The sequence below is a fragment of the Lissotriton vulgaris genome, chromosome 2_1 (assembly GCF_964263255.1).
Source record: "Lissotriton vulgaris chromosome 2_1, aLisVul1.2, whole genome shotgun sequence".
Lineage (NCBI taxonomy): Eukaryota > Metazoa > Chordata > Amphibia > Caudata > Salamandridae > Lissotriton > Lissotriton vulgaris.
Genome location: NC_141687.1, coordinates 240,853,724 through 240,881,341, shown reverse-complemented (window position 1 = coordinate 240,881,341; position 27,618 = coordinate 240,853,724). Strand labels below are relative to the sequence as shown.

General features: G+C 47.1%; 1 protein-coding gene across 1 annotated transcript in view; it reads right to left on the bottom strand.

The window, feature by feature from the left end:
• AKAP1 (A-kinase anchoring protein 1) overlaps positions 1 to 27,618 on the bottom strand; it is a 168,341-nt gene that overhangs the window by 88,501 nt on the left and 52,222 nt on the right. Inside the window, exon 2 of the mRNA XM_086954046.1 lies at positions 19,668 to 20,152. The gene's annotated coding sequence lies outside the window, so the exon portion shown is untranslated. The remainder of the gene's footprint in view (positions 1 to 19,667; positions 20,153 to 27,618) is intronic.

Sequence of the window (27,618 nt, the reverse complement as noted above, 5' to 3'; positions counted from 1 at the left end):
TACAGGGCCCTTATCAACAAACTACAGAACAACCGTAATGTAATTATTCGAGCATCTGATAAAGGTGGGAACATCGTGTTGCTCCACAAAGAAATGTATGTGAAGGAAGCCCTTTCTCAATTGAACGACAGAATGTGTTATATCAGATTTTCCAATGCAGAACTTAAAACGATGTATTTAAACTGCAATAAAAAACTCTCTAAATGGAAATCAAAGGGCCTTATCACTACTCAAGAGTACAAATTTCTAAAGAACGATTACCCTGTGGTACCAACAATGTACTTTCTGCCAAAGCTGCACAAAAATCCAACAAATCCCCCTGGACGCCCTATAATCTCAGCTAGGAATAGCTGTTTAGAACATATGTCTCAATATGTAGACTTTTTTCTGCAAGGGGAAGTTAGAAACCTCCCGTCATATGTCAGTGACAAGTGACTTTTTGAATAAAATCAGTAACATTGAGTGGCAGGAAAATTACATAATGATTGCTCTGGACGTCTGTTCGCTGTATACCAGCATCGTACATTTGGATGGCTTAAATGCTCTTGATTATTATTTGCAGAGGTCTTTGCCTAATATGCCTGATCATAGAACGATGTTGTTAGAAATGGTCAAAATGTGCCTTGACAGCAATGTCTTCATGTTCAATAATCTTATGTACAGGCAGTTGCGGGGTGTAGCCATGGGGGCCAGCTTCTCCCCCAGCTACGCATGTCTTCACATGGGCTGGTGGGAGGAGATGGTCCTCTTGGTTCAGCACTCAACAACATTGCGGGATCAAGTAGTCACTTGGCTACGCTTCATTGATGACCTCTTTGTGATCTGGAGGGGGGATATGTCATCAGCTGAGAATTTCATCTCTGTTCTCAATAACAACAACTTAAACCTCCAGTTCACAGCTACACTGAGCAAGTCATCCATTACTTTTCTAGACACTGAGGTGTTTATAGAGCAGGGTAAGATTGAGACCAAATTACACCGTAAGACAACAGCGGGCAACTCTACCCTTCATGCCACTAGCTCCCATATCAAGCACCTCATCAACAGCATCCCCTATGGTGAGATGCTACGTCTCAAAAGAATTCACAGCAGACAGACAGATCTAGACAAAGCACAGAGGGAGAGCAAACTAAGATTTCTAGCCAGGGGTTATACTCCTAAAATTGTGGATGCAGCCATCTTAAAAGCCAACCAAAAAGATAGATCTCTTTTATTGGCAGGTAACTTATCAACAACAATAGAATCTGAGGACAATGCCAAAAAAACTTCTGAATTCAGATTTATTGTACAATACAATGCCCAACACAAGGAGATAGCCAAAATCATCAGCAAAAACTGGCCATTAGTCCTCAGTGATCCAGTAATAGGGAGGGATCTCCCCAAAAGGCCCAGCATAACATATAGCCGAGGACAGTCCATGAGAGATGAACTGGTTAAGACCAGCCCTGAGGTCCTGGAAGCATCAACCTGGTACCAAACTCACACAGGCTTTTTTAATTGTAAGGTCTGTAAGGCCTGTCAACAAGCTATCAACAAGAAAAGCTACCACTCTCCATTTGACAGCAGGGAACACAAGATCACCAAACTATTAACATGTAAGACAGAATTTGCTGTCTACGTGTTAATTTGTCCCTGCAATTTGCTGTATGTTGGGAGTACCAAACTCCCTGTACACAAAAGGATCCTACAGCATCTTCGAGCAATTGGTAACCAGGATAACACATACCCTGTAGCGAGGCACTTTAAATCCCAGCACAACTCTAGAAGTAGTGACCTCAAGTACTATGTTATTGATTGCATACAGGCCAGTAGGAGGGGAGGCAACAGGGAAGACAAACTACGACGCCTCGAAACACAATATATCATCAAACTCAATACCAAGCATCCCTCGGGCCTCAACATCACAGAGGACTTATATACTTGCCTATGAGAAGAGTAAATTATAGGATGATTTTCGCCTAAACATACACTTTGTACTAACTATTTTAGGGGACTTGTAAATAATGAGAAGTGTTTTAATTATTTATGACAGCTATACTTTTGTACACCATGTATAATAATCAATTAGTGATTTTAATAATCTATTTATATATTGATTTTAGACATAGCATTTGTATTCATCTATTTTTAGCCCTTTTTAAATAACCATTTTAAGGTGTTTACAGGCCTATACATGAATTCATGAATAATTGTATGTCTCTATAGTATTGGGTATTGTCTTAAATTATATACATGTATTAACATCAACATTATCATACCTTCTCAAACATTGTACATATCCTCTTAATCTCCAGTAGACATTGCTAGCATGGAATGCATATTGTATTTTACAGATATCTTTCCTACATTTGCTGTGCAATCTTGTCTACATCAGTATTGTACCTGTCCTCAGATAGTGTGGCATTATGTCTTTTTATTTCACATTAGCACTTTACAAATATCCCCTATTACTTGTATTTCTGCACATTCCAGTTGACAATGAATGAACATGTGGGGCTCCACATTTATACTAGTGCAGAAATATTTTTAGCAAATGGTTTCAATGATGAAATTACTATATTAATATACCAACTCGAGCATCACAACATAGCACCGCGTTTTTAACCGACAATTCAAAATTTCCTTTGTATCATTAACAAATATTCTTTTGGTTAAACTCACTTTTAATTTATTATCACTTTATGTTCATTTCACATGTCTGTTTACGTCTACAGCCTGCCATTGATGATTGAAATGCAAAACTTGCTTTATGAGGTACTTTAAATGCATTTGTAGCCATTTCACACGGAGTGTTCTGTAGTCTTTAGGGACTCAACTCCTCTATTTCTATTGCATTTGTAGGCTCTTTCTCATTGGTAGTATGTATTTAAACATGTGAATGGTGATCCACTGTGTCATGTGAACAAGCGCTCTGTGTAGCGCGAAACGCGTCGTGATGACTGGGAAAACCTTTTGCTAATAAACCACCACTTTGCACTGATATTTGGGTTCGAGTCCGTATTTGCAGCCTTTCTGAACTCTGCGCCGTACTGGACTATCCCTGGAATATATATATATATATATATATATATATATATATATATACGAAAACTTCCTCCAAAGAATGAATGAAGCAGGAGCCCAGGGGGGACAAGGAAGACGGGCTTTATTAACCTCTTGGCTGCTAGGCGTTTTCCCGCTGTGTGCTGGAAAATGCCATTTTAGTGGCACTATGACGAGCTCAGCTCGTAATCAGCACACGACACCCGTGGGCGATGACGAGCTGAGCTCGTCATCAGCATCGAAAGGGTTAACAAATAGGCAGTCCCAGTGGCGGTAGATGCATTTCGCCGTCTTGGCTTCCTCAGTACCCAACACCGGGAGCCCTCATCTGTTGCGTTTCAATCCTGCCTCCGATGAAATACTGGCGCGATCCGCTCCTCCCCCTAGCAATAAGGCTCACCTGTTGTAGTCCGTTTCACTTAGAGGACTCCAACTTCCAGAAGGCCTTATGATCTTGGCAGTCCGAATTGGTGAGATGGGGAGGGTGTGATAATAGTATATATATATATATATATATATATATATATATATATATATATATATATATATATATATGTTTTGCAATGAAAGCTTTAGAATCCATTAAGGTCATCGCTGAAAAGATTATGCTTCACAGCTTCCTCTGCTGACATAACAGCATTGAAAAACACATTTACTAAACTTCAATACATTGAGACTCTAGTTAAGAGCTAAAAGTCACATGAAATACATCAACCAATGATCAGCTTCCACGCATAAGCTTTTGTTTGCTGGCTCTTAATCCTTTTGAGTGAAGTTACCAAGTATACGCATGTAATCCAAACTTTGATAACATTCACTATTGATTCAGAACCGTTCTTAAAAATAAACATACTGCAATTATCAATTATATCAAAATTGTGCGGCCTCATAAAGTCACCAATATACAAAACTAACTTTTTCACAGGGCAGAATATAACGGATATACATAAACATATCTGTCTAGAACATTACTAGGAACTCATCCAAAGTATTCTGGGTGGGATAATTTGAAGCCTCCCTGTCCTTAATAAACTCTTAACTTTCTTTTGAGAAAATTAGGAAATTCCAGATTCTATTCAGGACTAGAGAAAAGGAATACATTTGTTAAACAAGCATTTACAATGCAATGGTTTCGCCTTTGGAAAAGTTAGAGCTATTGGCATTGCTCATGACATTTCTTTTCTTTTTTTTTCACTTATAAATAAATGGCATTGTTATTTACATTGCCCACACAGCTCGCACAGCCCTCACAGCCCTCACAGCCCTCACAGCCCTCACAGCCCACGTGAAAATCTTCCAGAATCGTCTGAAATCCCCTTCATAGAAGGTGCCTCCGCACCAAACATTGGCCGTCCCCGACCAAGCTTTGAGCCTTTGAAAGACCCGTGGTCGAAGAGAATCGAATTCGCCATATTTTAAATGTACACCCAACCTCTTTGGTCGGGTAGCCCTTTGCCAAGAAGGCGGCACAGGCAGATGGTAATGTATATGCAAATTTTCACGGAGGGCCGACTATTTTTTGCTTCACTGGCTCAAATGTGAAACGAGAACAGGCCTTAATGTACAACACCTAAGAGAAATTGACGTGGCGCCAGGCTGGTGTGTGGTGGAGCCAGACCGGGTCCTGGGGGGGCGGCGGCCAGGGGGGGGGGGGGGGCTCGGCGAAAGAATTTTGCTTTTGATGTCAACACCTGGTGGTAGTACAGGAGGCAGCGCCACCTGGTGCTAGAAGGGCAGAATTGCAACTGCCTTGAGCAGAAGGTAATTCGATGGGGGAGATTCTGATGGTAGTCGCTGGGGGACGAGATTCTACATATTGCACACAAAGGACGGCTTGAAGGCCCGGTTAAGTTAGGGGGTCCTGATTTCAAGAAACCTCAGGAACAGGACAACAATTAAGCTTCACTGGGGAGCATTTAAAAGACTAGCATGGATTGAATGGATATTGTGGGGTGGGGAGGAGGCATATTCTTGTCGACAAAGGAGACTGATCACTTACGAGCTCGCACTCCCCAAAGATCCAGTGCAACAGCTCCTGTCTCATTCACATGTTTTGGTCATGCTTATACTAACCACGCTTCCTTATAAACCCTGGCATTCACTCATTCCAGCAAATAGGTGTGCGAAGGTGCATAGCTTTTTTCCCCACAAACTTTCATGGAAATTTCAGAAAATTATGCTTTTAACCCATAGTGTCATTGCCTGGCTGTTTAGTCAATTTTTCACTCAGGCGCAAATAAAACATTAAAAAAAAGTCACGTGAGGTACTGTATGAGAAGAAAATATATAGCTGCAAACATTTTCTGTATAAAAGTGCCCCTAGCAAGCACAATTTACACAAAATGTGGCAATGTGACATTTTTGAGAAACTTTACAATTTTTGCAGGGTTTACATTTTGCCCAGGCCTACCAAGGATGCATTGCGGATGCAAAAATGAGGGCTATGACGTAGCATCACTGAATGCCCAAACTTCTAGGAAGCAGCCAAGAGAGTTCAGGCACACAGACAGATGGATAGGCTAGGACAGCTAAAATGGTTGCCTGTGAGCCAGACACAAAATGCAAAACAATGTAACACTGATGAGACCAAGCTGGTGTGGTGTGTCAAACTGCATGTTTCATACAAAACATGTACTCCCTCACACTGTATTTATGGCCCCAAGGAATGTGTGCCCAGCACACTCTACATATACTGCTTGCACTCAACCTAGACCATTTTGAGAAATTCTGTTGCCAGTATTACTCCGTTTAGGTAGCTCTGCTGTAACCATTCTCTCTAATCAGTCCTTAAACTTCGGAGAAGAAGCCCACAGATGGACGCAGCTGTCCAGAAGAGGTATTTCGAAAAAGGACAAATATGGTTTCCACATTTGCACACAAAACGCTCGATGAGGCCTTCACGACTGGACAGATACTCCACACAAGACGTCAACGAGTATGTGCAGGGTGAATAGCAGTCAATATAGTCAACAAAGTTAGCACACAAAACCATGGTTCCACTTCAGGCTGTCTTTGTACACTACGGATGAGACCACCAACATGACAATGCCTTAGGGACTGCCACCTCACAGACCCAGTGGGTGCCTATGTGATATGGTGAATACAAACAATGCCTGATCTAAGACTGCTGTCCGCCAACAGTACACAAGCTCCACTTTCCCACTGTCAGACCCAGACTATCTGATGGGGCTGTTAATGGCATACATAATTTGATAATTCAGTGCCTACCCCTTCCTGCACCCTAAAAATCCCAAGAAGAAAAGCCTATGTGGATGTCATCTGAATTGACTGGAAACTCTAAATGTACAGAAAATTTGCACTTCAGCTGTACTTTCGGCAATTTTATGCCAATAACTTGCTCCTAGCCTAAACCTTTTGCACCAGTGATGGAGGCTTCATAGAAACATAACTGCATGTTGCTATTTCCCATCAAGGCTAGGCCCAAGCCTTGGATATGGAGAAAACCTTTTGCTTTATTCTACCCTGGAAGAAGAGGGAGCTGTACTGCCACTGCCCAGTGGAATAAAACCAGTGTGGAGGGTGGCTAGAGTAGGTTAACCATCAAGGAGCCACAAGAAACTTGCAGCCCAGCAGGCTATAATCGACTAAAAAACAAGGGTCGAGGATCTAGAAAGAATATTCAAGAACTGCAAGTGAGGTGATCTTCCATCACTTTCAACCTGGACTGTGCTCAGTCATACTGGAAATCAGTGGCGTAGCAAGGGAGGGGCAGTCCCGAGCACGAGTTATGGGGGTTGGCCTCAACACCCACTCTTAACTGCGGCTTTCGGAGGCGGCAAACGCAGGAATCGCCAGCACCCTGTCCTGCTCTTCCATACGGCCGCCGTGGGGCGGCAAACGCAGGAACCCTCACAGGAGGCCAAAGGTCTAGCTACACCGCTGCATAACCAAAGTATTTCATTCTGGACTCTGAGCCTTGGGGTAACGTTTTGGGTGAGACAGTTTCCATGACTGCAGAACCATAGGAACTACCTAAGTGACCCCTATGGGTACAGATGTATCCCTTTTGAATTCATGACTGGGATCTGATACTACAGTCATGTTCATGAACTTATGCCTGCCCCATGTCCCGTGGGTGCCTCTGCCAACCGAAAACCTGACCACGATCAGCACGTTTAGAGATATAGACCTGTGACAGGTGGTATGCCTGCAGTATGCACGTTGGATGCTAGAAGAAGTCCAGCACAGTAACCCTTTTAAACATATACTCCGGAGGCCAGCTGGGGCAGGAACTGATCTCTTAATCTATGTCCTCTGCCCCTGGTGCTCAGGATCAGATTGGTGGAGTTCGATCCCTCTGGTTTTCATTTGACCGTTGACTAGGCCCCTGGCCTTTGAAATTGTCACAAAGGGTTGGGTGGTGAATAACGTCAAAATATTCCCCTCCCCCACCCCCTTAAAAATTCTGCGGATGCCCATGCTGGCAGAGGGGAGCCCAGAGGGAACCTGGCCTGGTTATTCGGCCTGGACGGTCGTTTGTGAGGTGGGGGCAGCAGCTTGTCCCTGTAATGGCACAGACGACATAAAAACGTCAGATTGGCATGTATCCCAAAGACAAATGGATAGAGTGAGACGTGTAAAGCACCAATGTGCCAAACGGGTCCCTGAGAAGATCACTGTGGCTTGCACATGAGAGGCAGCAGAGATGGTGCACATTCCTTACACCCGAGAAGTGAGCCGCAAGCTCCAGAATATTCTCGATTGGGGAAGTGCGACTGAACCAACAACAGACAGATTTGTACGGTTGTGAAAGGGACAGCGAGTCTACAGCCCTGCCCAAGCCCCACCACAGCATAGGCACTGAAAACCAACCGAGGATACCGAGTGAATGCTTAAAAAGGTCTCTACAGTCCCCCATAGCGAAGCGAGTACTCTTAAAATAACGCCACATAAAAAACGCATCTTAACCGCCCACCACGTCTGTATATCAGTAGGAGGCCTCGTGTAAGCACATTAATAGATAACCTATCTCGGAACCATGCGCGACCCTCACTGAGGAAGGGATTCTTGAGACAGGAGCATTCACTGATCAGCACACACACCCCCCTCAGTGCATATCTCCGCCAGAGGTGCAGCTGCCGAGGAACAACACGTAGTTTAACACTATCATTGCTTAATGGAGTGCGGTACCCGTGGGTGACACCCCCGCTCCCTCCGCCTCGCCAATCTGGCTTCCTCGGTGGGCTTGAGCAGCTGGTCTGCGGATCTGGCGGCCGCAATCTCCCTTACCCGCGCTAAATGAATAACTAGCCAGCTTCTAAAGCGAGGCTCCGCCCAGGCTTCCGTGATGCAGAGACGACTGGCCCTGTGAACCAGGCACCGAGGAAGACTGCAAGCGTCTCAAGGCTGCATGTGCGCTCTACGATGGAAATGCACGCCATACACACATAAAAAAAACACAAGCCTCTTCTTCCACGTCCATGTCGACTGCAGCGCTGGAGACTCTCAAACTAATCCTCTCGCCTGGCGTAGAAATATGGTTTTTATGTTATCCCGAGGGTTGCATGAACTACGGAGGATTGGATTTCACCTCAGCGGACATCCTAAAATGTGATCAAAACCGCCCCGCCTAATCTCACTCCGGAATTCGATTTTAATATCTTTGGTATGCTACAATGGACAACCACCTCGGAATGTATTACCAGCGTGTATTTCGGGACTCTCTACGTTGACTGTGCGTCCCACGCATCGCAAAATGAACCTTTTTTGCCTTTTAAATGACAAAGTTGAGCATAATATCAAATGTTAACGAACCATTACAACTGAAAACTGGGCCGGCTTCCGATGGGATTTGAGCCAGTAACGCTGCCTGCGCAACGCAGGTCAATGATTTGAAATGTTTTACCAGTGATCGGACATTGTGCACTTCTGGCAACAGCAGGCACTGCACACTTGCCAACCACTTCGGCCAAAGGCTTTTCCAAAATGACGAAAACATCACGGAACAAAAAAAAACCAAAAAAGTACACGCCCACAGCCACATGACGTCAGAAGTGGGTGGAGAGGGAAAAAATCACGGGAACGCCCACGGATCTGGTCCGGCCATGACGGACAGATCTCTGTTCCAATGGCTAGCCTCCATTTATGGAGCTAGCCAATGGAATAGAGGGCGGATTCAAGTCCCCCATACTGAAAACGAATAGTTTCTTACCTGTCGGTGTAGTTTTGCAGCTTGATGATCTTTCTGGATTCACTATGCTGTGCATATTCCGCGGTCTTGTGGTTGGGTCCGGATTCGTAGTCTTTTCTTTGTTTTTTTGGGGGTTTTTTTTTGTCGCCCAGGTGGGCGTCGGTGTCACCCTTCTTTGGGTGTATTTCCGGTGTCGTCGGCATGCTTCCTGCGGAAGCTCCCACCCTTGGGCGCCATCTTCGGATTCTTTTTTCCGTGTTTCTCTCGTCTCCAAAGTGATGGCAATGTTCTATGTAGGTGAAGTTATTAACCGCTTTGTACATAAAGGTCTTTCTACTCTTTTTTTTTTTTTTTTTGCCAGGTGGACTCTTAATGAGGACGAGCTGAGTTTTTTCTCCAGTAAGTGCTTGATGTATTTTAGCACTGTGGAGTCCCTCTTCATTTTATTGTGAAGTCTTTCCTTCCTGCACCATATTGTGAATCTCTTCCACTTTGCCCCGTAGAACTTCCGTGTGCTGGGCCTTCGTGCCTCCCGAAGGACCCTGAGGGTGCTCTCTGGCAGCCTCAAGTGTGCGAATTCTATGTCTTCAGGAGCCACGCCACTAGGCTCAGGCTCTCCGGCTCTGGGTGCAGTACTTCTCCGTTGTGCATGGAGAGCAGGTCCTTTCTTCTTCCGAATCTGTGGGGTGCACTCTGTGCCATCTCCATGATCTGCGAGTACCATGTCTGTCTGGCCCTGTCAGGATCCGTCCATCTCCTCGCCAGAAGGGTAGATCAAGAAGAAGGTACAAGCTAAGAAACCCTTGCTGGAAAACTTCATTGCGATTGCTAGTGGCAGCGTTGCGGAGGTCCGCCATCTTGGGAATGCGGAAGTAATTCAGTTTCCTGCGTGGCAGTTTACTTTGCAGTTGATCCTAGAGCGTCTGTATTTCGCGCACGCGCGCAATTCGTGCTGCGCACTTCAACTGAAGAATTTACCGGAGAAGAGCGTTTTCCTCACGCTCTCTTCAGAGAAAGTTTTCTTTCGACCAGAGTTTAGTCAGACAAGGCTTCCGAACTGAAACCTTAAGGAAAGTAACAAGTTACGTTTTGTAGAATGAAAAAAGACTTCCTAATTCGCCTATTTTCCCTCAGTAACCTTGCGACCTGGAAGTATCACGACGTCGGAGTCAAGAGAAGTTGCCGTGAGGAGGAGTCGGAGTTTTGGGAATACTTCAGTCAAGAGAAGTTCCCTCAAAGACTTTCAAGTAAGCGTAGTCATTTTGGGTTATTCAAGAGAAGTCTCAAGGCAATGAACTAAAGACGCAGTGGACTCACTTTGGCAAGGAAGCTGAAGAGCGTTTGCGTCTAGAGCCTATCAGAGACTGTTTGTGGAGAAACTTTGACCAAAAACTTTGAAGCTTCAGAGTATGCCAAGGTAGTAAGACTTGTTTTGAAAAGACTTGCTCCTCAAGGAGTTTTCGGAAGAATCCCAGAGTTAAAAGACATTTGCAATTCTGAGTTTAAGATTTTGAGTATCACAGGTCAGAGTGTGTTTGAAGCATCGAATCTAGTCAAGAAAATTCCAAAGACCATAGAGTGTTCTTCCAGTGAACCAGTAGTAACACTTCAGACATTACCTATAAGAGAGTGGCAATCTTCCTAGTCTGTTTGGGTAAGGCATAGAGTTCATAGAAAATAATTTAGAGCAGAGTAACTTAAAATGTTAAGTAGAGAGGGCTAAAGAATTGTCTTTTCCTTTTCAGCGAGTCCAATCTGAGGGCTTCCGAAGCAGACCAGTCGAGGAAGAAGTCTCTCTTGTTTTGTCTGTCCACTTCCCCTTTCCCTGGCGGGTTAGGACTAGAGACTGTAATATCTAAGCGGTCTCTGGTCTTGGCTTGAGGGGGACTGAGGAATAAGCTTCTGTTCCTGAGGGGGCCGAACCAGTGTATCCTTTACGGTTCTGACAGGCCCACTGTGGTGCGACCAGTATCAGGGTCATGTTGCTCGCTCTGCACTTGCTCAGTATTCTGTGTATCAGTGGTATCGGGGGTAAAGCGTAAGCAAATGTCCCGCACCAATCTATCCATAGGGCATTCCCAAGGGACCCCTCTTCGGGTTGTCAATGCGAAGCTTTGGCATTCTGGCCTGTTGCAAACAGGTCCACTGATGGCGTTCCCCACTTGAACAACCACTTCGTCTCCTGAGCATTGAGCTCCCACTCGTGGGATGCCGATGTCTGTCTGCTGAGCCAGTCTGCCTGAATGTTCTCCTTCCCCGGTAGGTGTATGGCCAGCAGGTCTATCCTGAGGGGGATGGCCCATCTCCATATCTCCTGCGCCAGCTTAGAAAGCATTGTTGACTGTGTTCCACCCTGCTTGTTGATGTAGAACATCGCTGTGGTGTTGTCTGTCTGCAGCAGCACCCTGTGCTTGTACAGTCTTGTTTGGAAGGCTTTCAGTGCCAGGAAGATTGTTTTCAATTCTAGATAATTGATGTGCTTTGTCGCATCTGTCGGTGTCCACAGACCCCTCACTTTGAGCTCTTCCATGTGAGCGCCCCATCCCTTCAGGGATGAGTCTGTGGTGATGGTCACTGATGGTGTTGGGGGTGTAAGAGGCTTCCCCTTTGCTATGTTCTCCATGGTCCACCATGCCATTTCCTTCTGCACTGCGTGCGTCACAACCACTAGATCCTCCCAACTTCCTGAAGCTTGTGACCATTGTTCCTGGAGCCATTCTTGGATGGGTCTCATGTGAAGTCGTACATTTGGTACCAGATGGATGCATGATGCCATCATCCCCAAGATCTTGCTCGTAGTCCTCACTGTCCGAGCTTGTCCCTTCCGGTAGAGGCAAGTTTCCCTCACCAGGGCCCCTGCTCTCTTGTCGCTGGGGAACACCCTGCCCTGTAAGGTGTTGATCTGTGCCCCCAGGAAGATCTTTACCTGTTCCGGCTCCATTGACGATTTTTTCCAATGGATAGAGAACCCCAGGTTTATCAGTGTGCTCGTCACTGTATGTGCGTCTTTCTTGCATTTCTGGTACGAGTTTGCTTTCACTAACCAGTCGTCCAGGTAAGGGTATACGTGTATTCCCTGCCTTCGTAGGTGCGCTGCGACTGCCGCGAGGCACTTTGTGAAGATCCTCGGTGCCGACTTTAGACCGAAGGCTAGTGTTGTGAACTGGTAGTGGCTTTCTCCGACTGTGAACCTGAGCATATGTTTGTGCTTTACGTTCATTGGTATGTGGAGGTAGGCGTCCTTGAGGTCTATCGTGACCATGAAGTCCCCAATCTGCAATTGCGGTAGCACCTCCTGCAGGGAGGTCATTTTGAATTTTTGTGTTCTTATGAATGTGTTCAGGAACCTGAGGTCCAGAATGGGTCTCATTGTCTCGTCAACCTTTAGCACGAGGAAATACGTTTAGTATATTCCCTTGTTTCTTTCTTTGAAGGGAACCCGTTCTATGGCCTCCTTCTGTAGGAGCTCTCTTGCTTCTTCCTGAAGCCGCTGTAGCTGTTCGTTTGCTAGTGGCTTTCGCTTTGGTCTCCTGCTTCTTGGTCTCCCCTCCAACTCTAAGCAGTACCCGAATTGGATGATGTTTAGTATCCATTTGTCTGATGTGATCTCTCTCCATTCCTGGAGGTAGAATCTTAATCTTCCACCCACTGGTGTTATGTGGTGGTAGTTGTCCATTGTGTCCTGACCCCTTTGTACGTGCTGCCCCCTGGGATCCTTTCTGTTGGTGGGCGCACGGATGTTTCTGAAGTCATTTAGAGGCGGGCTGCTGGCCCCCTCTTTTATGCTGTCCTCGTCCATTTCCTCTCCCTCGAAAGGACTGGCTCGTTGACTGGTACTGCCAGGACTGCTTCTGTTGACTCTGTTGCGCCTGCGAGTCCGCCTGGTGCGTCTGTTGGAAAGCCTGGTGAGAAGTACCTGGCTGGTTTCCACCTCTTCCGCCGGGCCTCCGTGACTGGGTGCCCCTCTTGTTGCCTCTGAACTGCAAAGCTCCCATGGATCGGGCAGTTTCATTGTCTTTCTTAATCTGACTGAGTTTGTCGTCAACTGTTGTCCCGAACAGCGTCTCGCCGTTGAACGGAGTGTTCAAGATGCTGTGTTGCACCTCAGGCTTGAAGCCCGAGATTCTGAGCCATGCGTGTCTTCTTTCCGTGACACCCATCATCATGAGCCTGCTGGAGGGGTCTTCTCCATCCAGGGCCATCTTGAGGCAACAATTTGCCGCATTCTTCCCGTCTTCCACCAGTTTCTCTGCCTTCTGTCTGGCCTCCTGGGGTAGGTCTTTCACGAGCTTTCCTAGCTCCTCCATGATCTGGTACATGTGCCTGTTTATGAGGGCATTGGAATTAGCCATGCGCCATTGGGTCGCGGCATTCCGTTCGATCCTTCTGCCCACTAAGTCCATCCTTTTGCTCTCCTTATCAGGAGGTGGCCCGGAAGTAGTGGCCACGTTAGCCCTCTTCCTTGCTGTGGCCGTGATGATGGAGTCGGCTAAGGCCACGCCTCGAATGTAGGCCGGGTCCTTTGAAGAATGTTTATACTTCTTTTCCGTACTGGGAGTGACTGCCTTGCATTTTGCGGGCTCCCTGAATGCCTCCATCCCCTGCGCCAAGACGCTGTCGAGAATCGGTAGATACTGGCTCCTTGTTTGCATGGGGAGTAATGTCTCGAGGAGAAAGTCCGCTTTCTGCTTCTCCTCGTCGAGCTTGAAAGCTGCTGCCGCAGACCTTATCACCGAGTTGTAAGCCCCGATGTCGTCCGGCGGCGATGGTCTCGAGGGGTATGTGTCGACCGCCTCTTCCGGGCTCTCGGTGTCGACATCCAGGTAATCCTCCTTCTGCGGGTCAGAGGTGGCCGACTCGGCGTCCAACCTGCTGTCCTCTTCCTCCTCATAGCTGTAAGCTTCGTAGGGATTCTCGTCCTCTTCCTGGTCGTCGACCATTTCGGCGCCAGGCTCATGTTTCTCGACGTGTTAGTCTTCCTCCTCGACCAGTTCTAGCATGGTTGACTTGGTCTTGTGGGGAATCGTGAAGGCTTTCATCTTGGCGTCGAACTCTTTCTTCCGCTGCAAGATGTTTTCCATTTCGGCTTCTAGTCGCCGTTTTTTCTTTTCCATCTCGGCCGCGTTGTCCGCGCCGGATTGTTCGGCCACCCTCTTCGGCGCCTGGCTCGGCTGTGAGAGTTTCGGCGTCGAGGACTTGGACGTCGAACTGAGTTTCGGGTCCTTGTACGGCATCGAGCCTTTCGGGTCTTTCTCCCTCGACGTCGATCGGTCCTTTTCGGGGACGATCTTCGACGACTTCTGCTGCTGAACAGCTCTCGGCGCCAGGGACTCCTTTTCAGAGGATCCAGTGGGCCTGTGGGTAGTCGCGGATGCCAGGTGTCTCTGCGTCGGCGCTTTCGGGGTCTTGCCCTCGTTTTTTCGAGACTCAGAGTCTCTCGCGCTCTTGGGGAACGACGAGTCTCCTACCTTATCAGAAGTCTTCGTGTAATCGGTCTCTACGACCGTGTAGCTGTCGTCTTCGGCGGCAGTGTTATCCTCTTCCTCCGAGGACATCCCCAGCTCGTACAGCGATGGTGTCGGGGCTGTTCCTTGGAGGGTGGCGTGCGCTACCCTCTGGCTCTTCCTCACACGAAGGGTCTTCGAGGCGAAGGCGGAGCAGGCGTTGCAGTCCTTGCTTCTGTGGTCCACCGGTAAGCAAAGGTTGCACACCGGGTGTTGGTCTTTCTGCGCGAACTTGTGGTGGCAGTTAGGGCAGAACTTGAACGGCGTGTTGTCTATCATCGAGTGTTTAGGTCTCCCTGGCCACGCGGACGTCGACAATCGTCGGAGTCCTCGATGATTTCTCCTTCCTTTCGCTGGTCAGTGTTCTGCGAAGTCTTTCGTAGTCTTCTTCTTTCGATATCTTCTCCAATTTCAATCTTTTCCTAGTACTTTCTCCAAAAATGTCTGGAGCCCAACGGGAACGATCCAGACCCGACGGCGGAAAAAAGAATCTGAAGATGGCGCCCAAGGGTGGGAGCTTCCGCAGGAAGCATGCCGACGTCACCGGAAATACACCCAAGGAGGGGTGACGCCGACGCCCACCTGGGCAACAAAAAAAAAAACAAACAAAGAAAATACTACGAATCCGGACCCAACCACAAGACCGCGGAATATGCACAGCATAGTGAATCCAGAAAGATTCACGCTGCAAAACTAAAGATTTCTCCTGGGGGCGGAGCTAAAGCTCCGTGCCCCAGGCGAAACCTAATAAAGCTCCGTGCCCCAGGCGAAACCTAAAAATAACTACTGATGTTGGTACATCTGAAAACAATTTAAAATAGAACTCTGCAAAAGTAGACTCGGAGGGCCGAGTCTTCCACGTAAAGTTAGAGGTAATATGGTTTTGTTCTCTACCTCCGCTATAAAAGCACCAGATTATTCTACTCAAAACAGGTCATGGTGGGGTACTACTCTAGAAGAAAAGTACTTCTAAAAGGTTAATATTTGACCAAACTTTTTCCAAACTCATCTCGCCACATACAACCACGGATTCCCTGGGAAGCCATAATGAATCTAGTGTTGTACTTAATTCTACTTCTAGAAAACAAGAACACTTTGATGTGTACATTCTACCATAAAAATAAAGAGTTCAGACACCCAAGAACCTCGTGCACAAAATGAGACTGTAATATAGCTGGCAGAGAACGGTTTCCTTGACAAGTCTTAATTATGTGTGGTTCAGAAAGGATTCATAATCTAATGCTCTTGAGAGGCCTGCACCCAAAGGAGTGCTCATCGACAGGAGAGTTAAATGAAAGGGAGATGTCACGCCTCTCAATAGCTACATGAGAATAATAAGGCCCCAGACGATTCATCACTATTGTAGGACTCTGCGGAGATAGAAGGTCCAGTAATTTAAAAAACAGATTTGAGAACTCCATAAGGAAGTCAATACGATACTATCTGCTAATCTTTAGACTTAAGCCATCACCCTCTGGATCAATCGTTGATAAAGGGAAAGTACAATTCTGATGCCACCTTCAATCCTGGAGACAAGCATTCATTGCCTGAGCTTGTGGGCATGGCCTCCAGCTGCATAATCCACCTCGCATGGACCTCAGAGGGACATGATTCTCTGGGGCTTCATCTGAGTTGTTTTTTCCAGTCACTGCGATCCCCGAGAGATCTGGAGAGTCACCAGTAGGTACTATGCATCACTGATATTCTTTGAAGTCCAGGCAATAATGCTAAAGGTCTTTGGCTTTGTTAACAAAGGGTGGACTGTCTGCTATTGACAAGAACGGAGGTGCATCGCTAAACAAATTTTACTCCACAAACTAGCTCCTCATGCAACTTGGTGTAGCTTGTTGAGGATGCTTCAAACATTTTCCTAATACTAGACCAGAGAGAATAGAAAGTGGTGTTATTTCTCAAATGTGGCATCCGGAACTTGGGTGCAATTCTGTGATTATTGTATACGTCGCATAAAAAAAAAAAAATGTGATGTACATCTCCACAGGTATCCAATGTAACTTTCACAAATGATAGCTACTAGCACAAATTTGTTTAAGTTGAAGACTATTCGAACTATCTCATTTTATATTATTTGCAAGCAATTGATATTCTTCTTGACAGGGGAATCCATTGATGTGCTGGACCACTTAGTTACTGTCCATTTTAAGAGTATACAGCACAAGCGCATACATGCCAAGTTCCTAATCAATTCTAGGCAGTGTATGAAAGTTTCAATGCTGTTCAGTTCCACTCACAAGAGATCCCAGCAGATGGCACACCAGCCTAACTTGCTGGCATAGGATTCCATCACATAAGGAAAAAAGCCAAATATCCCTGTGCTATTCGTGGATCAATGTGGTATAACCACCACTGGATCTTCTGCCCTGCTTCTGAGAACAGGCTCACAAGAAACGACTCACTAATACAACAGGCCTTTTCTTGGATAAATACTTTAGTATTTTAAGGCTCTGTAATAAAGAGGACGAAAAAAATGACTTGGCTAAATTAATATTTGTGAATGTCAGTCTTTGACAAGAAACCACTTCAACTTCCTTCACTGGAGTTGAAGGGTCACTAAGACGATACTTGGAACCCCAAAGGTTCCATATACCTCAACTTGGGCACTAAACAGTTGATGGAGATCTTTGTCTTGCAGGAGAGACACTGCCACATGAAGATGGTGCAGGAGAAGAGATATAGTCTGGGACATGAGCTTAACGTAACCGTAGTACAATACACATTTGGAGGAACTAAACAACGGGACTCCCCATCTTGGTAAAACACCAAGAAATCAAGTGATGGCATTGAAACATATTCCGTCACTAGAACTGAGAAGTTGTCTAAAGGCAGAAAGAATTGCAATTTAGAGGTCATGGACCATCCAGTCTGCTCGATTTACATACCACAGACTTATTTCCTCTGTCTTTAAGTACATTGAGCTATTGAATTCTTCCAAGGTGATCACAAGTCAAAGGCACACTTTTTTTTTTTTTTTTTAAACAAACATTTTGTTCAGGAATCCTGCTGAAAGACCAACAGGCTAAGACATTTCCATCAAAACATACAAGATGGACGGAATGTTGCACATTGGCAAACAATTCACCCCCAGTCACAGATCTGGGTTTAATCCATCATTATTTTGCTCACCACGCCACCCCAGTTCAGACATGGCCATATGCAAATCAGTCTTGATCCTGTGCCTCATGGGAACTGTCCAGCCCGAACTGCCAAGCCATGTCTTCCCTGGACCGGAATCAAGCATCCTAGGACCGGTTTATGGCTATCAGGCTTCATCAGCCAGGATAGCTTGATTCCAGTGGCGTAGTGAGCACGGGACCCACGTCTGGGCATACCCTTCCACATAGGGCAAAGAGAAAAACACACAATCTGACGGACGGAATGTCGCACATTGGCAAAACATTCATAGCAGCAAGCTTACTTTCCCAAATGTTTATGACTTTTTCTTGTTTTATCTGCTTGGAAGGGGGAGGCAATTTTGTTGAGAACCCTTAAACTACTAGTGCCCAGCAGTCTACTCAAAAGATACCTAATGTGAAGCAATTTCCCCAACTCTGTCTCCCAATCGGACATAGAAAGAAGTTATAAGGTACAGCTGTAATGCATTTGTTAGGTGTAAATACCGATTCCTCTATTGTACTTTCAGCAGCCACCTGGAGCTAGTTAGAAAGAAAGCAGCAGATTGTTGATATGCCCAGCTTGATCTCTTCTGTAACCCTGAGCAGACTGCACTCCCATCACAGCCTGTCCCATTTAAAATGTTCTGTCTGAAGACATTAGATTTTGGGGCATCTAGGTGACAAGATTCTCACAAATGTCCCTTGTGCTTTGAAAAAAAAAGTTATCAAAAGAGGAAGCTTTTCACGACCTGATCTGCCTCTAAAAAGATAGATCAATACCTCTGCCAATACAACAATTTATAGTGCAAACAAGGGATACCACACTGCTCATTGAGATAATCTGTCAATATGTCTGGGTCCATAATAAGAACTCGTTTGGGTGTCACATCTATAATCTCATAATAGGACCTGCCAGGTACAAACGTTTCTCTTAGCAGGCCCTGCATGGCTTATCTATAAATTTCTTGGTATCACTGCATAATTTACTAACAAATATTATAAGCTTGGGTCAATGTATGGCATTACCACAACTTTTCACTTCTGAGAGGGTCTTGGGCACCCTGCAAAATCCCTTATCAAACATTTACCTTCAGCAACTTTGCTCATAAGAATTTACTTTGGTAGACTCTGTCCATCATGACGACTTAGGACCTATGATAGCTTACAAAAAAAAAATATACCACTACCTTGACTGGTCATTCTGGGCTTTAGAGCCCAAAGGACTCTCAGACATGGAACTCCTTACACTCTTTAGTCTTTAGGACTTCAGAATTCATGGGCATTGGGAATTTGACTAGCCACACAGGTCATCTCTTTCTTTATCCTCATACAGGACTCATGAGCCCCTCACCAGGCGGAACAACTGGAAGTAGTTGTTTTTGGGCCTTTGGCTTCCATGTTTTAAAGGCGCCTGAGCGAACGCTACAGTACATTTCTGCCTTTGGGTTTGGTGCAAAACAGCCTTGAAGGATCCTGAGAAATCTCAGCAGGTCTGGTGGATGAAGCATCATCTTCCCTCCATGTAAGGGGTGTCAATGCAGATATATTTCCACAAGTTTCAAAACTGCCTGCTACACTAACTCCTGTAGTGTAACCAACGGACTAAAAAGAAAGGCTTTGTCCAACACAGGAAGAAACTTCATTTTTCTCCATCACCACATCTCAAGAAGGTGGTACCCTTCACCAGACATCAAAACCAAGGTACTGTAAGAGCTAGCAAGATATTATTTATGTATGCAGCTCTGGAATAACAGGCCAACTTCATAAGAGAGTCTACAAAGCCCAGCAATTAAGGCATTGATGGCTGAGACTCATGATGTTTAAGTGCAATTTACTCACCCCTATCATTTAATGGGGTCTTTCACACAGGATAGTATGTAATGGGTCCAATTAATGGTGGTTGCAGAAAAGATCCATGGAGCAAAGGTGTTCTGTAATGAGATTTCACCAAATCTGTGCGGTTATTGGAAGGTTCCATATGAATAATTATTTTCTGTTAATTACTGCAGCTCCGTTCATGCAAGTCACTGCAGCAGCGGAAAGAGGAGGTGAGCAGAACTAGGAATGATTTTAGAAGAACAGGATTGACAGCTTCCATCCAGCAGCAAAAAATTGTTGGTCTCACATTGTCAACCAAATAATACTGTGCATGTCTGGGAAACCTGTAAGGAGAATACCTCCACTATTGATGGCTACCACGATGTCAGGCGTTTGAAGCCCAAGCGCCACCTCAGCTCTTGAAAACACCACCCCAGCATCATCAACAGAGAGGATTCAGTGGTGAAAGAAGTCCGCAGGGCGAAACTCTGAAGCATGCTGTGCAACTGTATAGGAAAAAAGTTAACAAAACAGGCTAAATTAAAATATTATTACTTACAGCTCGAGGAACAACATTGGCACAATAATTACTAAAGTAACATAAGAAACTGGCAAATATTTAAACAATATACCGTTCATGTGCTTTAATCAAGTAGAAATAAAAATTGAGGCAAGAAAATATATGAATGTCAAAAAGGAGGACAAGGAGACAGTGGACAAAAGACTTATGATGCAAGGAAGTTCATGTTTTTCAGGGCACTTGTGACTTTTACTCTACAACTCATGGGTACCGAATTTTATTAGCTGCCGTAATATATGCATAAAAACCTCGAATACAGAAATAGAGTCTCTAAGCAAGACTCTAGGTTTCGCCTATACAAAATCTCTTTGCTTTGTCAATGCTTGTATTGCTACTGTTTTGAAGTATTCAGGGAATATGGACTTTCGGATTATGCACTTAAAAGCTTTTCTATCAATTAGGAGATTCTTTACTTTTTGGCAATGAGGGCTGGGTAAATCAACAGATAGTGGGATGAGGAAGTGGTGTTTTAAAAGCAGAGGGGCAGAGGGGCAGTGGCGTAACACAAGCCCACGCAGGCCCCGCCTTGCGGGGGGGGGCCCGCGCTCCAGGGGGCCCCGCCGGGCACTTCACTGAGTGTAACACATCAGTGACTGTGCGCCCGGCCTCTAATATTTTGAATGGCGGTGCCGCCGCCGAACAAGAAGGCTCTGGCAAAGTGGTCCGGGGGCCCCCGCCGGGCCCCCTGTGAGTCTTAGGGGGCCCATGAGAGTCTTAGAACTGATGCGGCCGGGGCCCGTGTGAGTGAGGCACTGGCACAGTTCAATGTTGTCTGCGCCCCGGACAGGGCCCTGAGCCTGAAGTTCTTGAGGACTGGTGCAGGACTGGACTGGTGGGGGGGCCCAACCGGGGCCCCCTGAAATTGTTACGCTCTCACCCAGGGAAATAGAACATGGTACTGTAGGCGGGCGGGCCCCGGCCGGGCCCGGGTGTGTAACTGAGAGACAGGCCCTCAGGCAGGTAAACTGAGAGGCTCTCTTATGGTGCGTGCGACTGCGGGGCAGGACAGGACTGCGGGCCCCAGACTAGTCTCGACGAGTCTTGAGTGGACTGCGGGGCAGCGGGGACCCCGGCTGGGGTCCCCGAGTCTCTGAAGCAATTATAAATGCAGGGTGTGCGTGCGCAGTGGGCCCCGGCCGAGGCTCTGAGGAGGCTCTCTTCAGAAATGGTGCCCGGTGGCGGGCCGCGGCAGCAGGCTTTCTTCTTTGTTATTATCAATCTACTACTAGTAATTATGGTGGTGGGACAAGGTGGGTGCGCGCGGGCGCAGCCGCGGCTCTCACTGGTTTACTCCTCTGTCCCAGTCCTGACTTTCACTTTCTGCCTGCTGGGAGGCGTATGCGCGTGGGGGGCGGAAGCAGGGCTGGCTGGTGACCAATGGCTTCATTACATTTGTCGGGAGAGGAACACACGCGCATTCGCCGCAATGAGCTCACACCAGGGCAATAAAAAATGCGCGTTAGAGTGAGGTGTGTGTGGTATGATCATGCATTAGGCCAGGGGCGCGCATAGCCAAGTGAGTGAAGACAAGCCACGTCACCACGCTCCGGTCAGGACTGTCCGACCGAAGAAGTCCATCACTGGCGAGGCCCAGGTATTTACTATTTGCCATAATTTAAATTGCCCGGCCCAGGCCCCGGCCCCTACCTGGCTAGACTTGCGCTGCCCCCCCCTTGAGGCTCAGCCCCCCCCTGCCTGCCTTCTGCCCATCCTCGCGCCGCCCTAACTCTGAGCTGCAGCCTCAGGCCAGGCCCAGCAGCAGACCCGGCCGGCGGCCGTGAGTAAGTTTCTCCTCTGCATCGTCACGGTTTGAGTTTGACCAGGATAGGCAGGAGCCAGGAGTGGTTCGGGTGGGGTGGGGGCGAGCGCGAGGAGGATTGACAACACTGCATGCCCAGCAGCCCAGGGTGCCAGTATGTGCGTTCAAAGTTCCTGAAAGTTGCGTTTGGCTTTAGAAGAGCTCATCTCTGAACTGAAGTCCAACAGTAGCAGAGATTGCGATGTCAGGCTAGTAGGCTACCTTCGACTGCAGCACAGCACACAAGCTTTCTCCACCTGAGTGCAGCACCTAATGTTCTCCTATGACCTCCAACTGCAGCACAAGTCACAATTTCATTCAAGCTGGGTCAGCGGCCAAATTACATTCAGCTGCTGCAGAGACCCTATTGTCCATAAACTCCACTAAAGACCACAGCGCAGCCCGACAGCAGACTCGCCCCCCCAAGTAAACCTTTTGCAGAACTCTTGAGATGCCCTGGCCCCCTGCTACAGCAGAGCCCTGTAAATGTCGACTCTTCAGCTGCAGCATAGCCCCCCGAACTACATTGAAAGGCAACAGAATCCCTATCCCTTCCCAGACACCCCCTGCTCCCCAAGGCTTCCAGCTGCAGCACAGGGCCCCGCAGCGTCACTTAGCTGGGGGAGAACCCGCTTCCGAGCGGACATCAGCTGCGTGCCTCACACTGTGACTTAAGCTACAGCAGAAGCCTCCTCAGGCAGTCTGTTAGTCGCACGTGAAAGAAACCCAGAGCCGGTGACCAACTCCAAGCTCCCGTGGAGGACAGGTGAGAATCATCACTGACTGGTGCTCACCGGAGTAGTCAGCTGTGTGAGTGGAAATGCACGTACAATAACCTGAAAAGCCAAGCTAATAAACCAACCTCACAGCAGTACAATGTTGGCCCCACAGCAGGGTTTTCAGCAAGATGAAAAAGCTGGGGGGGTCGCTCAAAGGGGCGTGGCCAATCCAATTAAGGGCATGGCTTAAAAACTTGTAAACTAAAAATCTGTGTTTAGCACAGTGTGCCGCCCGACTTGTATTTTGCGGTTTCTGTCATTGCATCCAGATATATGACACAATAAGTAACATTATACCTACAAGTCTGGACTATTGGCTGTATCAATGGTTGTTAGTTGCATAACATTATTAAGCAGCAACTATGGCTTGTATTTAATATTGAAAACGCTTCCACTTAAAGCCCTGGTGACCCCATGACAATGTTGCTGCTCCTGAGTTTCAAAAAGAGAAGGGAAATCCAGAGAGAAAATGACTCTTGAAAGGATTTCCCCTTCCCCTACGACGCTCACCTGGCATGAAGTCATGCCATAACTTCTCGACTAATGCGAAGTGAGCAGCACACATCCATGTGCCTGCTGTCACTGCAGTCCTGAAAAAACGGACCGGCTGTGCTAAGGCACAAAACAGAACCCGATAGAGACCCATTTCCAGGCCTCCTTTAAAAAACTGCTGGTGCTCAGTACCAGTGAGACCCAGCTCATTTAAAGCCCTGGCCCAGAGACAAGTTACCACTGCCCACCTCAAATAACTCCGCAAAATATCTAAATCGTTGTGTGTGTGTGTGAATGTCACCAGCAAAACAGCTCCGTGATGTAAGTTGATATTTCCATGAGATGTTACAATTATACCGTCGGCATAAAATGATAAATGAACCTGTAGTTCTATGAAATCAATGGATCCGGCACTGTGTGTACGCTCTGCGGCGGAGTAACACTGTTCACTCATTCGGTCTTTTTCTAGGACCACATACGTTGCTGCACACACGGCTGTAATCCACTGCACAGGTCAGGAGGCTTTCCACCTTGGGAGTGTGGGCCCCACATTCTATGCAGCCCAGTCTGCAAGTCTTCATCCACTACCAGGAAGTCACGATCTCTGCACTGGGTTCACATTCTGCATGGGTTAACACTGTGGTGACATCCTGTGCTGCCCAGTTTCACGCTTCGTTGTGCACAATCACACATTCGAAGCAACATGGTCCCAAATTCCAAGCTGCTTAGTCCCACATTTCGCAGTAAGCAGTCTACCATTCTACCATTCTATGTAACTAGGTCCCTCTTCTGCGATACATAGTTCGCTATTCTCCTGCCCAATGTTCTACCCAGTCCCACACTCAGCGCCTGTGTTATCCAATGGGCAGAGATGCACAGAAATACACTTAATGCACAGCCACATCCTACGTAGCTTATTCTTTCTTCCGAGGGGCCAAAGACCACATTCTGCACTGCCCACACAAGTCCAATGTACTTGTCTGTCCAGTCCCACATTCTTCTACGTGCAGTCTCACTCTCAGACTAGCCAGCCACACACTCTAGGTTGCATAGAATTTACATTATGCACAGGTGTAACATTTTGCCCTCCCAGACCCATATGTCATACTACTACGTCACACCTTGCACATTGCCTAGTCCAGTGTTTTGTGCTGCGGTCCCGCGCTCTGTGCAGTCCATTCTTCAGTACTGCAATGCACAATGCAATGTGCTGCATAGTGCAGTGCCACTTGTTTCTTTATACAGTGCCCTCTCTCGGACCTGAATAGACTCGTATTCTGCGCTGGTCAATCAGTGTACATTACATACAAGCATTACGAGAAAACAGGTTCCTTTAAAATAGACCAGGCTGTTGATATGCCATGGGGGAAGTTCCCTCTCACATTTGCTTGGTTTTGTGCCCACGAGAACACTTTGGTGTGCAGTGTACCATGTTACGCTTTGCTCTGTGTGCCAATGTGATTGTTGTATTTCATTGTACTGTGCACTTCACTGCCTGTGTGTGCAATCATAATCATATAGTCCCACTGCTAACATATTTCCATCTCCCCTGACCCTGCCTGCGCCTTGTCCTGTATGTTGGAGAGTGTTTCCCACTTTCTCACTAGAACTTACAGTAAGGCAATATAGAGGCATTTCATTTAAATGTTGGAGGTTTCAAAGCAAAATATGCTAGATTTCTAGGTGGTAGAGCAAAGTGGTACATGGTGGGCTGCGCCGCCGGGGGGGTGGGGCCCCCTCAATGTGCTTTGCAGGGGGGGCCCCCTCAAGTTTCGTTACGCCACTGCAGAGGGGTTGTTAAAATCAAAAGCAGTGGTGGGTTAAAACAACAAATGCATGTCGAAGGCAGAGCTGCAGAACTTGGAACCGGGTAAAAGTCTAAGCGTCAACACAACATCCTGCGATACTGGGCAAGTCACTTAATCCCCACCCACTGTGTACTTTGAAAAAACAAAACAAAAAAAGGAGATAATGTGTAATGAAAATTATTCTCATGTAAAGCACTCCAATACCATAAGGTGACAGAGTGCATGGGAGGTGGCTGTAGCAGGGGGGTGGGTAAAAAAGCGAGGAGAAGGATGCAGGGGGTTGAAAGCAGCGGGAGAGCGTCGTCTGTAAACAAAAAGCTAAGCTACACTAAACTAAGCTACATAAATACTATAAAAATATACACACTGCTTGTGCTGGTGGCTCGTCTAGTAGGATGGCTTGTCTAGTAGGGTGGAAACAATCAGATATACGTACTGGCATGACTAATGTCCGGTAGAATTTGGATACAGGTTATATATTTGTTTATGGTCTGCAGCCCCAAAACGAGAACAAAACATGGACAGGGCTGGTAAAAGATAGACGAATTTATATTTCCATTTTAAAGTACTGCTAACCATGGCGAGTTAATCTAAAGGTTGAAGCATTATTGCAGACCTAAGTGATAAGTAAACATGAATAATGGGTGGAATGGAGTGTTTGTAGGTGCGGTGAGCGTTATGCATATGGGACGGGACGGGAACAGACATAATACTCATGGAAAATGTACTAAAAAAAAGCTGACCTCTTTCGTTTTTGGTTGGTTCTCATTCATGCCTCCTTCTTGGCACTGGGGAAGCAGGTTTGTGTTGCAGCGATGGCTCAGCGTCCAGTTATCCTGGGCTAATCACTTAACCCCTTGAAAGAGCGCGTTGGCCTACGGCCATCGCGAGCACTACCTCGGTAGTGCTGCGCATGTCCGCTGGCCAACGTGGCCCTGCCCACTCTTCAGAACTCACGCACTGATGCAGAATTTGCGCCGCGGTAAAGGAGTTAATCCTCCCATATGTAACAGTAACCAAAACAGAAGTGTGTGTGTAATCAAACTCTGCTCATGTAAAGTACTTCAATACCTTTGGGGACGCGGGTGGTGGCTGAAACAGGGGGTAAAACAGAGCAGGAAGTAGAACGTGGTGGGTTAAAAGCAGCAAGGGGGGGGTACTTATAAACAATGGCGTGGGCAAGAGGTGGGAGGTTAACACACAGGGAGGCGAGAAGACGGCAGTGGTGGATTAACACACCTGGGAGAAGAGAAGACCGCCAGCATATGACCTTGTGTGGAGTGCTCAATAAACAAGCATTGGAAATGCAATAGGTCTCGCATTAGAAAAGTTGGAGTTATTGGTCTTGTAAATGACATTTTATCTATTTGTTGGTTTTTAAAATTGCTAAATTGATGGCTTTGTCATTTACAATGCCAATAGTTATAACTTTCGCGAATGTGACACCTATAGCATTTGGAATGCAACATGTTTTGTATTTACGTGACTTAGATGGCAGCTCTGGTCGTTAGGCCACATCTCTAGAGAGCAGGAGAGTGCAGCAGGGGAGAGAAGCACAGCAATGCAATAGGTCTCGCATTAGGAAAGTTTGAGCTATTGGTATTGTAAAGGACACATTTTTTATTTATGTGCCTGTTTTGAAAATAGCGAATTAATAGCTTTGTTATTTACAATGCCAATAGTTTTATCTTTCGCAAATGTGACACCTATTGTAACACAATATGTGTTGTGAGGGTGAGTGAGGGTGAGGGTGAGGAGTTGAGGGTGAGGGGTTGAGGGTGAGTGAGGGTGAGGGGGTGAGGGGTTGAGGGTGAGTGAGGGTGAGGGGTTGAGGGTGAGGGGTTGAGGGTGAGTGAGGGTGAGTGAGGGTGAGGGGTTGAGGGTGAGGGGTTGAGGGGGAGGGGTTGAGGGGGAGGGGTTGAGGGGGAGGGGTTGAGGGGGAGGGGTTGAGGGGGAGGGGTTGAGGGGGAGGGGTTGAGGGGGAGGGGTTGAGGGGGAGGGGTTGAGGGTGAGGGAGGGTGGGGGGTTGAGGGTGAGTGAGGGTGAGGGGTTGAGGGTGAGTGAGGGTGAGTGAGTGTGAGGGGTTGAGGGTGATTGAGGGTGAGTGAGGGTGAGTGAGAGTGAGGGTGAGCGAGGGGTTGAGGCTGAGGGGTTGAGGGTGAGTGAGGGTGAGTGAGAGTGAGTGAGAGTGAGGGTGAGTGAGAGTGAGTGAGAGTGAGGGTGAGTGAGGGTGAGTGAGAGTGAGTGAGAGTGAGGGTGAGTGAGGGTGAGTGAGAGTGAGTGAGAGTGAGTGAGAGTGAGTGAGAGTGAGCGAGGGGTTGAGGGTGAGTGAGGGTGAGGGGTTGAGGGTGAGTGAGGGTGAGGGGTTGAGGGTGAGTGAGGGTGAGGGGTTGAGGGTGAGTGAGGGTGAGGGGTTGAGGGTGAGTGAGGGTGAGGGGTTGAGGGTGAGTGAGGGTGAGGGGTTGAGGGTGAGTGAGGGTGAGGGTGAGTGAGGGTGAGGGTGAGTGAGGGTGAG